The sequence below is a fragment of the Dromaius novaehollandiae genome, chromosome 9 (assembly GCF_036370855.1).
Source record: "Dromaius novaehollandiae isolate bDroNov1 chromosome 9, bDroNov1.hap1, whole genome shotgun sequence".
In the NCBI taxonomy this organism is placed as follows: Eukaryota; Metazoa; Chordata; class Aves; order Casuariiformes; family Dromaiidae; genus Dromaius; species Dromaius novaehollandiae.
The window spans coordinates 20800801-20816044 of NC_088106.1; the positions used below are offsets into that span (position 1 = coordinate 20800801).

Consider the following 15244-nt stretch of genomic DNA (forward strand, 5'->3'; position numbering starts at 1 on the left):
AATGATGGAGAAAGGGTTTAGCTGACTTAAGAAGAGAGGAAAGAAAAGAATGGAGGCTTGGTGGATAAAAAAGAGAGATGTTTGTGGAGAACAAGCTCACAAAAGATTTTGCAGTGGCCCTGTGGCCCTGTTGTTCTGGGAGAGCAAGAAATTGAGTCTACAACATCAGGAGTTTTCAGTATGCAATCTCCAACTGTAAAGTTAGGACTGCTCTAACCATGCACATGCTAGTGATTTGCTCTGGCAAGCTATGTAAGTATTTCTTTGAAAGATACAGGTACTGGAAGTGCTAGCTGCCTTTTTCCCTGATTCCAGTGTAATGGTACATGCCCCACCATGCCTGACTCTTAGATGTATCTGGAAGATTTCAGGTCAGTCTACAGAAACTCTGTGTTTGATCTGTTATGCTGATGTGTCCTTTTTGCTCCCTCACCAGAGCTTTAGAGAAGACGGGGCTCTCCAGAGAACTCGTCCAGAATTAGTGTGAATTGAAGCAGAATTGTGGCATTTAAAGAGCCAGCTTCGTAAGGAGAGAAAAGAAAACAGATTCTCATCTAATTTGCCCGTTGAACATGACACAGAGATTAGCAGCCATAATGGGAAATGCCTGCCTGAAAAATTTCAGCCCTACATGATAGGTTTTACTCAGAGTTCCATGAATTTGATGTAAATTATTCCTGAGATATTCCCTCTGCATTTATCTGATTAGTAATGTCAATTATTTATCACTGTTCTTAGGACCTGATTCAGTGATATCCTCTCTGATTACTTTATCAGGTTAAAGTCTATGGATTATTGACAGTTCTGTGTTAACTAGGTGGCTTTGCTTTTTGGCAGAATGCCAGCAGAGGGGGAAAAGCAGCTGTTTGTTGAGATGGGAATAACAAAAAATGCCAACCGATAAAATCTTTCTGACTTCTGCAGGACTGAAAGGGGCCATTAGCAGCACTTGGAATTCCTCTTTTTTTTTGCGTATTTGTATTCCAAGAGAAATAATGTGGGAAGCAGGATACCACTGAAAACGTAATGTGGAAATGCCAGACAGGAAAAAAATCTGAAATGCAGAGCATCAGGAAAATACATGGATGACAAGCAGTTTCTTACTGATATATGAGTCTATTCTGACTCGGAGACAGCGTGGGTTCGTTTCAGAACTGTCGTATGGGCCAACTTCCTTCCAGGCTATCAGCCTGCTCGGAAAATAATCGCTTTAAACTGCAGTTGAAACCTCTTTGGTTTTGTGGTAGTTTTGAAAGTCTATGCAAAAGTTTTCTATTATCTCTGCTCTCTCCATTTCTCCCTCATCTTTGTTCCTCTAAGTGACACTTAGCTGTGACACATCACCTCTAGCACAGGTATTAAACTTCCGGTAATAGAGTGCAGGACTGGGGAGGGGTATAAAGTGCACGAGTCAAACAAGTCCACAAAGGTTCTTCTGGTGACAGTCTCTGTACAGGAAAGCTGATTTAGAAAAGAGAAAGCCCTTGGAAGTCTCTGAGCATTTTGGCATAAACTTCCGTCCTTTTCAAGATCCCGTTAAACAGGGAGTGAGTGGAAGCAGAGTGGTCAGGGCGGCTTTCAGCGCTGCGGGGAACTTTCGGCAGCAGCTGCTGTGTGTCACAAGTCCATAAATTGACTTCCTGCCATGGGAGGCCTCCAGCTGGTTCCTCTGGAGCGTTACCGGGGGAAATCCTTGCCCTTCATCTTACCAGCAGCATGAATGTATCCAGGGTGATGCCCAGGGCTGGGGAGGAGTTGGAGATTCCTCTTGTCAGCCAGCAAGATCTTGATTAATAAAAGTGATGTGGGTGGAGACCAGGTGTTTTGCTGAGGGTGAGGAAGAGAAGGCACTCTCCTTTGAGTGGTGTATGCGGATGTCCCTCAAGTTCTTTGTTTTCAAAAACTCCCAATAGGAGCACACCTCTTTCATCATATTTCGGATGACATCAAACAAAACCCTTCCCTTTTTCTCTTTCTTTGTCTTCTAGGCAGCTCTGTGCTATCTCCTTCACTCAGGGTGGATGCAGGTTCCCCTTTCCATTGTTCAATTCCCCTCACAATAATCCTTATCTACTGGTTTTGGAACTGTCCTGTCTGGGGGATTTCATTCCATTAATAACTGCACTCTCACTGAATCAATAACCAAGCAGGAATCTTTGGCAAAGGACTAAGTTTTGGTGCTGGAGGTGTCTCTGAATTTAGTGGCCTCTATGATCATCTTTGCTGGAATTCATTGTTTAGTTAGAAGTTAACTCCTTAGCTGCTGCATCCAAGCCTGTTGCATTTCCTTTCGTTCCGCACAGAAGTGGCGGTCTTCTCCCAAGAGAGGTATATAACAGTCTCAGTAATATGTAAGCTTTTTCTCTACCTATATTACTGAAAATCTTTCCTCTACTCATTCAGAGTATTAGCTATCACTGCCCTTCATGCCAAATACAGTACCAGGTTTGAACTTCTGCAGATTAAAAACTGAACCTGAATATGCTGTCTCATACCAAGAAGAGTCATTCTCTTGCATGTCTGTGGTTTTCAAATGCAGCCATGGATTCTGAAATGAGGAGGAAAAACCCACAAAGAGATATTTTGAAAGTTTAGCCTGGCACGTATCCATCCTTGATTCCTTTGCTGTGCAGGATAGGCTGTGTTTGTAGTGAAATGGGAAATCCAAAAGAAAGCTGAATGTTCAAAATTCTGGAGATGTTTTGAGCCTTGTGGAAGTTGGTGAAGTAGAGGAAATGTTAACTTGATTTAGAAAAACAAAGTGCAATTCCTGGCTTCTGTCTTTTAGGTTTAGATTGTTTAAGCATTATAGACTCTGGAAATTGCATTTAGATGCAGTTTAGATATCTATTCAATAAAACTTTGTGACCTTGGTGACTTCTGGGGTCAGGAGGGTGAGGCATAAATAATTTGGGGTGTGTGGGGAAAGCTAATCAAAAGTTGTGGTAATTTTAAAGCATGCATTGTTAGAGCTGGGGTCAGCTTTGAGCACCTCCAGTTTTAGCAGTTGCCTATTGGAACCTTCTGCAGAGCGCTGACAACTGCTTTCCCACTGTTTGAGCTCAATCCCAGTCTCAAATAACCCCAGTCCTAGACTCTAGATATGAATCTTACGACTTTTTGCCATATCTGTCTCATAATGTTCAAGCATGTGTGGCTGTGTGGGCAATGAGAGCTATGGCAAAGATACCAAGTTCCACCCTGTGAAGGCAATTCAAATAGTTACATACAGGGCATACTCTTCTGCCTTTTTATGCTTAAGGCAGTGGGTTCAAACGCAATCTGCACTGCTTGTCAGCACATCAGCTTGATCAGTGTTGTTGTCAAAATAATGTTATTAAAGAAAAGAGCACATATTTCCAACCCATTTTCAATTGATTTCATATCAGGGAAGGGCAGAAGATGAGGAGAGCTTAATTGTAAGATCCCTTTGATATGCTGTGGCATTTTGGTCTGTGAGGAGTCTGTGTTGTCTATCTGTGTGTGTATTTTGGAGAGATAATATCACGGAAGGGGTCTGAACCTCATTTGACAGACAGGTTCAAGTTCACAGACAAAGTCCCTTATGAGTTCCCTGTGCATTTCTCCTGTACAGTTTCCTGATACACACATTTGAATGGTTCGTGCATATGTAAATGCACAGCTCTCTCATACAAAGTGTATGGATATAATTTAGAAAGCACTGTTGAATTTTTGGCTTATATAGACATGTTCTGTGGCCTGACAGGATTACTCCCGTTGGAGTAATAACTAGAAGTTTTGCTTATTTAGGGCCTGTTCCTACTCCCTTTGAAGCCAATGGCTTAATTCCCAGTAATGTTTAGTGGTGCAGGGTCAAGCCGTTAAGAATGATAGAATTTGATGTTGGAGGCCTCAGTCAGTGCTTGCTGAAGTACACAGGGGTTTCCCCAGTTATTCCAATGTGCAAATTCCCATTGTTTCATAAAAATAATTATTTTAAAAACAACTTCCATAGAGATGGTATTAGTGTTGAACATGAAAAAGAAAGTAAATCATGAGACTTTTTTTATAGTGGCTGATACCAGGCACTTTTTGTTACATTAAAACAGGTCAAGTAGGTTCCTAGGACTTTGGAACAGCCACATCCAAAAGCAATGGATTTGCTAAACTGAAAAGGACATTTTGTGTTGCTGCCACATCTCTTGTGAATTTTGAGTATGTTTTGCTTCTACTGTTGCAGGAACAGCCGTTCATGTGGTATCTTAGCCTTCATGCTCCTGGTCCCAGCTAGTCTGACCCCATGCCATCTGCAGGGAAAAGGAGATGACAAAGAGAAGTGTTGCAGCTACTTGAGGAAAAAGCTGGCTCTTGCTCATCTCAAAGGCCAGTACTGCTCAGAACCATTGCAGGTATGAAAAATATCCCCTGTTCTTTCAGTAAGCTTCCTGACACCCAAAGTTCTGAAATTGCCTTCACCTACATTTCTCATAGGCTGCTGGGACTTCACCACAGCTCATTTATTTTTATACTTAGACTTTGCTACTTCGGGCTTGCTAGGCTAGAGCTTGAAAGGGATGAAGTAAAAATACAGCAGAGTGAGGAGAAGCACAGAAAGCTACCAGAGGGCATTTGTCGGAATTTCCTCTTTGTTTGCTTCAACAAATCTCTTAACCTGAAGGCAATGCAGGAGAGCCCATCTGTTTTCCCAGGGTTTTAAAAGGAAAGTGAAGAAGAATGTGAAGTTTATTGAGAGTGTATTAATATTTCATTTGGATACTGCTGATCTACTGGGTTGCTTTAAGTGAAGGACAGAATATAATTTTCACACCTTGTTTTCTTCTGTTTGGCTCAGCCCATATGCAGTTACAATTTAGCTAAGTACAATACAAGAGCAACCTAAATAATGTTACGAGCTAGATTGTCACAGTCCTCGTTTGGGCACTATGAGGACTTCTTAATTTACAAGTCATCTTGCCTGTGTGATTTAAGCTTCTTTAGGCTTCTTTAGCCTATATGGCTACAGCACTTTTTATCCCCTTGGTTTATCTTCTGGTCCTTTCACAAGAGTGGGGCCCAATGACCCAGACATCCTTTATCTTTCAGAGGCAGCAGACTTTCAGACCCTCCCATACCGTAAGTATGTGTCCTAGAACTCTGGCTTTGGGTGTATGGCCAACTAAAGTAGGGTGGCACCACATTCCCCTCCAGGTAATATGAAAAATACTGAGCTCTGGACAAGCTAATAAGCAAAACAACATTTCCCTGTCTCACTTTCACTACTGCTCTGAAGAGTCTGCTCGGCCTAGGACTGTGGCCTTCTAGCTATCCAATGTGTTACAGAAAATGTCCTAGTTTGCAACTGGTACGATTTTGGGTGTTGTGTCAGGAGCAATGGAGATTCTGGCTAATTGTGGACCTGTCCTTATGATTTATGATGCTTCCTACTTCTAATCCGTGTATGTGTCTACTCCCTCATTTACTGGTAGATTTTACAGCCATTTGAATGATCATCTTGTCTCCTACAGAACAAGGCCACGAATTTCAACAAGTATCCCTGGACCAATCCCACAAGACCCAGTTGAACTAGAACATATCTTCTTATATGAAACTTGTTATGCTCTAACACTGTAGCCTTTTGCTCATAGTGGACCACTTGGTGTTCACAGAGACACTCGGGGATTGCTAGGTGATCTAAATGCATGACTGTGGGAAGATGTGAGCCAGCTAGAGTTGTTGAGGTCAGTATTGGTGGGTCGTTTGAGGACTCAGCCGCATGTCCCACCCAGCCTCATCTCATAGTGCAATGATGGATCCTCTGGGAAATCTGCAAACCACTCCTGGGGCTCCTCATCCTTTTCTCTCTCTGAGGTAGTGCTGTCTGTGTGGCTTTCAGAGAGCCACAGAGAGTCAGGAAAGTTGGCTGCTTTTGGACTCTACCACGAGAAAGATTAATTTTGTTCTCATGTGTGTATTTGATCGTAAATATGAAAGTGTGCACTAAAAGTAAAAGCGTGCATGAGTATATCTATAAAGAGTGTATGTGTGTTAGTACTTAAGCCATTAGCAGAATCCGAAATGATAAGTGGAGCAAACTGAGTGTGCAGGTTACTGCAAGAGTGACTACAGAAAGTTGCAGGATGTGTATTTATAACAGGAAGTTCATTGTCCAGGTGTCCTCCCACACGCCTTAGGGAGTGTTTCTGATTGTTCTTTGAAATATATATCACTTCAGATGAAATACATGATACAGAACCAGAACACCCGTCAGTCATACAGCAAAATAGGTGTTATCTGTGATCACTTAAGAGCTTTTAAAATAGTTTCTAATAGAACTTCATAAGATCATTTCATATACAGATCCACCCTTTATGTAAATGCAAAAGCAGGAATAGTCATCAAGGCATATAGAGCACAGGGAGCATAAAAACCTTGTTTTTGACTTGAACTTTGTGATCATGCTGCATTTAGTCTGCATGGCAGTGTCCAGTCTATAAATCGTTGGCACTAATAGAGTTTGAGTTTTTGGACAGACCAGGAAATTACTTTTTTTTTTTGGAAAAGAAGAGTTTTTTCTTTGTGGTGCAAACTTTTTCATTCAATAGGAGTGAAAAAACAGGATAGAAGTGTGATTAGGTGATGTGCGTTAATTGCATTTTGCATGAATTTTTTGGTGGGCTAAATTGGATGAAAGATCTGTGGAGTGGGAAATGGATTTTTGCACATCACTCTCTTGTTCACACTACTGTGATCTTCTCTAACCCAGTAAATGCTCACTCCTCTTTTGCAAAGTGGTGCAGCTTCAGTAGGTCTTCATAGGTGCATGACCACGTTGTGCATTCGTAAATATATGGTTAAGGCATTGTCCGGGGAGATGATAGGTTCGGGCTGGACCCTTGCTCTTTTCTCCTCTAGCTAAGCTGTATACTAAACCTAGTCTTGAATGTGTCTGGGGCACTTTATACAAAGTGTGTTTCAGTAAGAGTTGTGGCCTCCATCTTTTCAAACCAGTGCACGTAAGTGTGTCCCAGTTAGTGAGACAAGCATGCTTGTTGCATCCAGCTTCTCAGGAGACAGGAGAAGAGCTCCTAGCAGGAGCATGAGTAGGGTTAAATATGAGCAAGGCACCAAGCAGAGCCATTCTACCAGTACCACATCTGTTCTGGCAATGCAGAAGTGTGGGCATCCAAAGACCTTTCGTGACAAAATACGAATACCCATGAATTTTTCCTAGGGAAGGTTGGATTCTACTCTTTAATTGGGAACTTGAAATGGTACCTTGCATGTAGAAGTCTGAAAATTAGGTCCTTTAAGTTTTTGAATGGAAATGAAATAAAGAATAGTAATAATCTCAGATGCCTTCCCTAGACAGGGCAAAGAGGGCTTAAGAGACAGCAGTTGAGAAATAACAGGATAAGAATTACACCAGCCAGGTCCTGCAATTCCCAGAGGAGTTTATGGGAGGCAAAGCCTCCCAGCTTTGCCATGTGGAAGGGAGTTAAATACCTATTAAACAAGGCATACATATAGTCTGAGCACTGCCTTAAGACCTGCTCTTTTGTTGTTTTCCTAAGATGCTTAATGTAATAAATAAAGTACTAAATAAAGAAGACTTTGCTTTAAGAAGTTGTGGGCTACCACTGCTATAGCTGACATAGGCAGTGGATCTACAGACTCGATACGAGACAGCAGGCAAGCTGCTTTAGTATCAAGAGAAAAGGCCAGTGACCCCGGGCTTGATTTGAGAAAGGTGGTGTTTGGAGGCATACGTGACCAGAAGTACACTTGAAAAGACAAGGTAGTGTCAGAAGGCCATTTAGCCTGATACCTGGGACACTTAGCACTTTTCAGGTAAACACAGTGAAGATCAGAGGACAAATGAACTGAAGTATGGTTTGGAAATTGGAAAAATGATAATGTCCCATAGAGATACTGAAGAAGAGAGATGGCAAGGAGAGAGCTTACCTAGGAGTATAATTCTTCAGACGTAAACACTGAAGAAGAGAACAGCTTTAGGAATTACATACATCCAAGCTCCTTGGGGTAGGTGGTGGTTAGAATTGCATAGAATTTGGTTTTGTATCTTTCTGTTCTGTACACAAAGCTCAGATATTCTTCTATAAACTGAAGCAATGCACTTGACCCCTGAGAACTGCTGCTCTGGTCAGAGAGGGCACTGCGTTGTCTTGAGAAATGAGCGATGTGATCACTTTAAAGCGTAGAGGTTACAATTTACTGCTCTAACTAGCTTGCTGACTAGGTTGATTCTTTGTCCAGTTATGGGGAATTGATATTATTCCGTTAACCTGGAGATTGAACTTAATACTTTCTTAAGGCACCTTGATATAAAGCCTCACCCTCAGGTTTTTAATTTATTATCATAGTCCTCTACTAGCCATTAGCCTTTGCTGTATTTTCGTAGATGTGGAAGTAGTACATGCACTATGACCTATTGTAGTTCTGCAGCTAGAAAGCTTTTAGAAACAAAAGGCATTTCTGTACTAGGCCAGACTCAAAATTTGTCTGGTGTTAGCTTTCTACAAAAGGTAACATCTTGTTTTTCATGGAAGGATGATTCTTCCCCTTGAAGAATTTCATTAAAAAGGGCAAGTGCAATAGTTGGAGAAAATTCCTTAATTCTTCCTGACACTTTCTGATTTCCTTAGATATTGGCTGCCTATACGGAAGCACAAATCAATAATTTGATTTTGATTAAACTCTTCAGGCCAATTTTGCCAATCTTACATGATGTATCAGGTTTCCTCACAACTGGCCTCTCTTAATTCACTGGGAGCCCTTAGAATGTGGCATTATTAACACAAGTAGTAAAACAAATAATTCAAAGCTATTTTTGTTATGGAAGGGAGGGGGGAGAGGAGGGAAATTTTTCTTGCCAAACTGAAGTTTTGTTGAAAGATATTTGCCCTCTGGGATATTTCACTAGTGAAAAAGTAGGGATATATTCCATGAAGCATTTCTAAGGCAAATTTTCCTTTCCAGCTGTTGGTTTTATTTCATTTTGGAAAAAAGAAAACAAACCATGCTGCCTCATTTGATGGTTGGCAAACTTAAGGTTTAAGTTTTTCATTTTTATTTAGGCAGTGTTAAGATTCCCACCTCTCTCCCTCATTTTAATTGCAAACACAATCTCTCTGTTTCCAATAAAGAGAGAAGAGGACAGAATTTAAAAAACAAATGAGCAACGGCCTCAGATTTCTTATCACAGAAATGTAACCATAGTCATGCTTCAATCTGTGAGCCTTAATGAGTGTGTCAGCATTTCCACATTTTCCATAAGGTAGCATTATAGACACAGCAGTTTTCCTTATTCTGAAAATAAATGCTAACAATGCTGTCTTGAACATAGTGCTGCAGGAATTAAGGATAAAGACTGATTTCTTAATATGGTCTACTGTAAAATTTTATAGACCAAAAACTGAACTATACCAAGAAGCCCATAGGAAACTCGTCCAATCTGAGGAAAATCAGAAAAATCAGCTTCATACAAAGAACCCACCACATTTGTAGTGGATTGATGTAATACCTAGCCTCTGAATGCAGCCTGGGAAATACTACAGTAATTTATGTGAGGCAAATGCTAAGATTTTTCTTTCTAAGAGGAAAGATCGTAAACATTTAGTTGGTACAGATAATAAAATCTCCACTGTTTTTCTCCATTGTTGCTATTACCTGGGAATCCAAGATTAAACAAGAATTCAGAAGGAACTGAAGACTGTGAAGTTTGTTTTGTTTTGACTTATATATACTTATATATATACTTACTAGGAAATATGTGTGTGTGTAAAAAAATTTTTATTTTCATCTTAACCTTCCTTGGAAAACTTTGGGTAAAGAAGTAATAAGAAAATAAACAGGTAGACACTTTCCCTTGGCAAGAAAATTTAAATATTGGGGTTTCTGCCTTTCCAAAGATACTATAATTTTGTGTGCATCTCTTAAGTGTATCAATATAATATTTATAATATTTCTGCATGATGCAGGTGTAACTTAAAATTATATATTTCAAAATTGATAGCAAATTTTAATATGTAAGGAAAATAACTAAATCTTAACCAATCCAAATGTCTTGTCTAGTTGCATACATTTTACTGTAATTCTTGCTATATTTTACTTTTCACATGGTAGTTATTGTCAAATGTGTGACTGGAAAATGTTATGTTATTCAAGAAAGAAAGCCATTAAGTGTCACATGTGTGAAAGCAGCCTGCTACACTGGCTCTGCAAATCTATCTAAACACTGTAAAAGTCAAAGAGAGAATCAAATGAATAAGCATCAGAATGCTTAGTCATTCCTCATTTGGATACAATTTATATTCATAAACAATAACTTGATTTTCAAAGTCTGCTGGAAAAAGTGATTTACTCTTTCCTTTCTGATTTGTGTGTCTAAGGCTGAAGAACACCCCTGGAGAGTGTAAATTTAGTCATCTAACGCAGTGGAATTTTTGCCAAGCCTTTTTTTTTCCTTAATAGCATACTTCAGTCTTAATAACTGTAGGAGTTCACAGGACCAAAGTAGTATGTGCTCCTTGCTATTTGAAATAGTAGAAAAACAGGCAGACCTCAGGCTTTGGCTCCTTTTCATACATCGTTGGTGCAAATCAGTTGTAGACAGGATTGAGAAACCTCTGTGGTGACATTGTTTCAGAGGCTCCTTATGTGAGCAGAATTCAGAAATTTAATTGCTTATGCAACCTATTACTGCAGCACTTCACATTGAGTGGCACTAAGTAATTACACTGTAACTGCTGCACAACTGTTGTAATTTTTCATGCAGCTATGTTACATGATAACACGATAACACTGATGCTAATACTAACGTTGGGTTAGGCAGCTAAAGAGGGGATTACAATAGAGAAGTGCTAACAGTGTGTTTTTAGGAAACAGGATGCCAAGAAGCCATTAGAAATGGGAGTAAGAGAGAATAAAATGAAAACTACAGTGGGAAATTGGAAAAGATACAAGGCAAACTGCAGGCAGAGGAATCTGTATTCTTTAACCTGGGGGTGATTTTTTTTTTTTTTTGTTCTGTTGTTAGTGTCTTTAAATCCTTGTTAAAGGGTATAGACTGAAAGGTCGAAAAATCATGATGATGTGAAAAGAAGTGGGAAGTGATGGGCTTGAGAGCAGTCACCTCATTTAATGGCTGGAAGGTGTCTTCACATAATGCATCTGCCAGGCTTGTGGAGTATTTCTCTGGCATGCACACAAAGATATTTTTCTGAAAAGAGTAAATTGATACTCCTAAAAATACCAGAGGGTCTCCTGAGTAACATGAAAGGAAGCAAAGGACTCCAGATGGTGGTGGCAGGGATGAGATAGCAGGCTCTGCAGAGTTTGAAATGAAGAAGGTCAAGGACTGTTGCAGTTCTGGGCAACCCGGAGGCCTCCGTACACAGAACACTGCAACCTCGCCTCAGTAATCAGACTAGCTTCCTTAAAAATGTTATACAGATAAATGCCAGTGCATAAAGATTTGGATTTTCGCAAGTACATTGAGAATGTGATAAGTTTTCTGCCACACTATCATTGCGATGACATCTACACAGAAGTGTCAGCAAGCTTGTTTTATTCTGCACCCATATGTGTCAATGGGAATGGTGCAAGGATCTTAAATGGGACAGGACAGCAAGTGCTCAGCGCTGCATGAGAAAGGGTGCCTTTTCCCCCAGAGCCCCCTGCCCAAGCTGGAAAGATGCGGGGCAGATCAGGATGTGCCGAGGCTGAGGGCTGGAGGGTGTAGTTTGCAGAACAGGAGTCCCTTTGGAGACCAGCACCTGTGCACACAAGTATTTGTGGCCAGAATTGTTGTGGGGAAGGCTTGGTGAGAACGGCAAAGTCTGTGTTTGCCCCCTTCTTGTTTGCTGTCCTCTGAACTGCTGCTTTCACATGCCTCCCCCTGTTTGCAGAATGTGCCTCCCTCTGTGCAGACCTCTGTGATTACTGGTACAGTGATCGTGTTTGCTTACTCCATAGTTACACCCACCACTTGCCTAGTTTGGGGACTGAAAATGGGGATTACAATTCTTAGCCATGTATGGTTACATGTGAAGGATTTTCATGCATATCAGTGTGTGGGCAATATACAGTCCAGTCCTTACAAGGTTAAACTCCAAGAGATGTAACTGTAAATTGTGCTGGTTTCACACTCGTGTGTATCAGCTTCTCTGCCCAAATGGTCAACCCTGGCATATATAGGCTTCTGTTTCACTAATGGGTAGTAAAACCTAAAGGAAACAAGAAGGACATTTAAAAAACCAAAAACTTACAATTTCAGAAGTGCTTCCCCCAACAAATTGTGGTGTGCGGGTGAAAGGAAGTTTAAGTAGGTGTTGAACTAATCAGTGCACTGCATATACTGGATGTTTCAAACCCGGAGGCATGAATAGCTTTCTTAAGAATAAGGAAACAGAAGCTCTCTGACTGATTAGAAAATAATATTTCAAACGCAACAGTCTACTCAGCATTTTGTTATTTTCCCTACTTGAAAGTATTTTCCATACTGGTTCCTATTTGTTTTGCTTGAAAAACATCAGGAACATTAAACCTGTTCTTTGCAAGTAAGAGGTTAGATCTTGTAGCATGCCTGTTGTGATTTCTTATGCCTTAGCTAAATCTTTATCAAGAGTATTTTCTCTCCAAAACATTAATCATTTGAAATTATTCAATATAAGCATATCTGATTTCTTCTCAGCTTTTTGTTGTCACACCTCTGGGGTTTCCACTATTCCACTGGTACTTACACGGTCCCCCAGGTGTTACAGTACCTGAGTTTGAAGCACAACCTCTGTATGTCCAGGAAATGCTCAGACCTTCTTCAAACATGGAGGCAAAAGACAAACCTACCGCTTGTCTTTTGTGCCTGACCCTTTCCAGTCAGTGAGGTACTATGACCCATTGCTCAATGCTGAATTCCAGGCCCATCAGAGTTTTGTTTTGTTTTGATCTGTGTGTCTGTCTTTACATTTTGTGCATCCAGGATAAGCTTTAGCTTTGTTACACCACTGTCACACTGCTGGCATACAGAGTGTGACTGGAGGTTGTTACTGGCAGTTTGGGATTTGTTCAGAAGTCATGGGTGATATCACGTATTCCTTTTTCCCCTCTTTCTTGCATTTGTATTTTTCTCTTGTGCATCTTCTTGGTAGAGCTGATGGCATTGGTAGTTCACCTTGTCTAACACTCTTCATTATAATGCTCCCTTACAAATTGCTTATTACATTATCTGCTAGGGTAAAAATTTTCATGGTGGGTGTTTACCATAGGCTGAATTTCTTGGAAGAAGGAAAAGGGCTTCTTGGGCTATTAAGCTCAATTTTCCACAAAGCCATTTGAGAAAGCATATCCTATAATTTTTGATCCAAGAATTTTGGGAGTTTGTGGGGGAAAAATAACTGCTAGGAAGTTGTTCTAAAACCCTGACTCTCTGATAGTTAGAAACTTTCTGCTATTTTCTATCCTAAATGTATTCTTGTATTCTTGACTAGTTAATAATACCTGGGTTACCTGGTTAATAATGCCTTGTGTCTGTATTGTATTTTAACTGAAATCTCTTCCTGAAGTTTATCCATTAAAACAAAAGGAATTTGTTCACTTAGTTTTCTGCACTTCTTACAATTTGGTCAAAAGAGTTCAGCTAGAATGATTCAGTCATTTCCAAGAAGTAAATTAGTGAAGAATATAATTTCTGCTTGTTAAAAGCTTTTATTTATTTATTTATTTATTTACAACTTCTTCACTCCCTAGAGTTTCCTTTGTGTCACTAGGAGAACTTGAAAACTGGTAAAGAGGTGGCTCTGGGATCAGGGATGACTTTTGCTGTTCTTTGAAGAGACTGTGTGCATTTGACCAAGTTAAAAAATATCAAAATGTTTTGGTTCAGAAATACTTAGTAGCAACTTGCTTGGCAGATAACTTTTCCTAAGGTTGAACCCTGCCCTGAGCACCTCTGCCCAGGCCTGCAAGGTGCTGTGTTCATTTTCCCTGTGTTGGCCTCCCTGGCTGTGCTGGGCTGTTGGGGAGTGAAGACAGGCAGATACTCTTCAGTGCCATCAGTGCTCCTGGTGTGGGGCAGCATATTGGATAGAACAGTTTGATTCTGGTGCAGGGGATAAGAAATGAACAAAACGGGTGGGACAAGGGTGAGGAGACCAGGACTGACGGCTGCAAGGTGGGAGAAAGCTGAGACTGGACTGAGAGGCAAGTTGGCCTCTGATGGGATGAGGTTGAGACTGTGAGTGGGAACCAGTGGCTGTGGGAGGAAGCTCGAAAGGAAGCTCCTATACTTCCTGGAGAGGAAGACTGTGAATGAGGGATAACCAAGATGAGTTAAGGAGCTCGAGAGCTGAGGTGGAAACAGATTAGGTGAAGGCCGCATAGCGAGACAGGAGCTTGGATAGATGCAGTGGCACTTAGATCTGGGAGAAGAGATGAACAGGGACAAGATATCAGGAACAGTCATAGAAAAGTCATGTCTTTCAAGCGTGTTATCCGATGTTCCTGAGACTTAAAAAATTGTTCTCTTGTCACAGAAATGTTGAGATCCATTGTCAAAGCATTTGCGACATCTTGCCTCCAGTGGCTGGACAATATAGAGGATGGCAACTTGCTGCTGCTGCTTCTGGCAGTGCTCTTTCTTTGCTCATTTCAGTACTCATGTGGTTAAGTCATCCTGCCTTTGGCACCACATGGTAGAGTTTCTGTTTGTTTCTTTCCTTTAATAAATCTGCTTCCTGGGCAACCTTATTCCAGGCGTTTCCTGCATTTTGGTAGCTTGACTTTGCAAATGTAGTATTTTTAACACCATCTGTAATAAACTGTAGATTTGTCTATTCTTCTGTAGCAACCATTGGTGACACAAGTTTAGTGTTGTGTGGCATTTCTTCTGAAGTGGTAATTTGAACTGTCACTGTGTGCCAGGACCACTGTGTGCTTCATAGTCGCACAACAGAAAGGCAGCTCATGCCTCTGAGAGTTTAGGACAAATCTAAATTAATTGTTGGGAATGGACCTGACTACTGCATGTGTATGAACCTGGAAGTAGAGGGGAGGACAGCTATGCCGGAGTGGTTCATGTTGCAGGTGTGCATGCGCTGCGTCGTGGCAGCGGTCCACTCTTAGCTGTAAGTCTTGCTGAGGTTCCTGGGTGCAGTGTTAGGCTTATCCCAACTGGATTGCCTTGGAGCTGTGCTGTTAAGTCTTTGTGGCATGACAGGTTGTGTTATGCTGTGTGAGTCTGTGCAACATTGGGCACCTCAGTACCATG

General features: G+C 40.9%; 1 long non-coding RNA gene across 4 annotated transcripts in view; it reads left to right on the top strand.

Annotated features, from left to right (window-relative positions):
* The first annotated feature begins 4207 nt into the window (after positions 1–4207).
* LOC112988825 (uncharacterized) overlaps positions 4208–15244 on the top strand; it is a 120168-nt gene continuing 109131 nt past the window's right edge. For all 4 annotated transcript variants that reach the window (XR_010390510.1, XR_010390509.1, XR_010390511.1 and 1 more), the window contains exon 1: positions 4208–4370. This is a non-coding gene — a long non-coding RNA (uncharacterized LOC112988825). The remainder of the gene's footprint in view (positions 4371–15244) is intronic.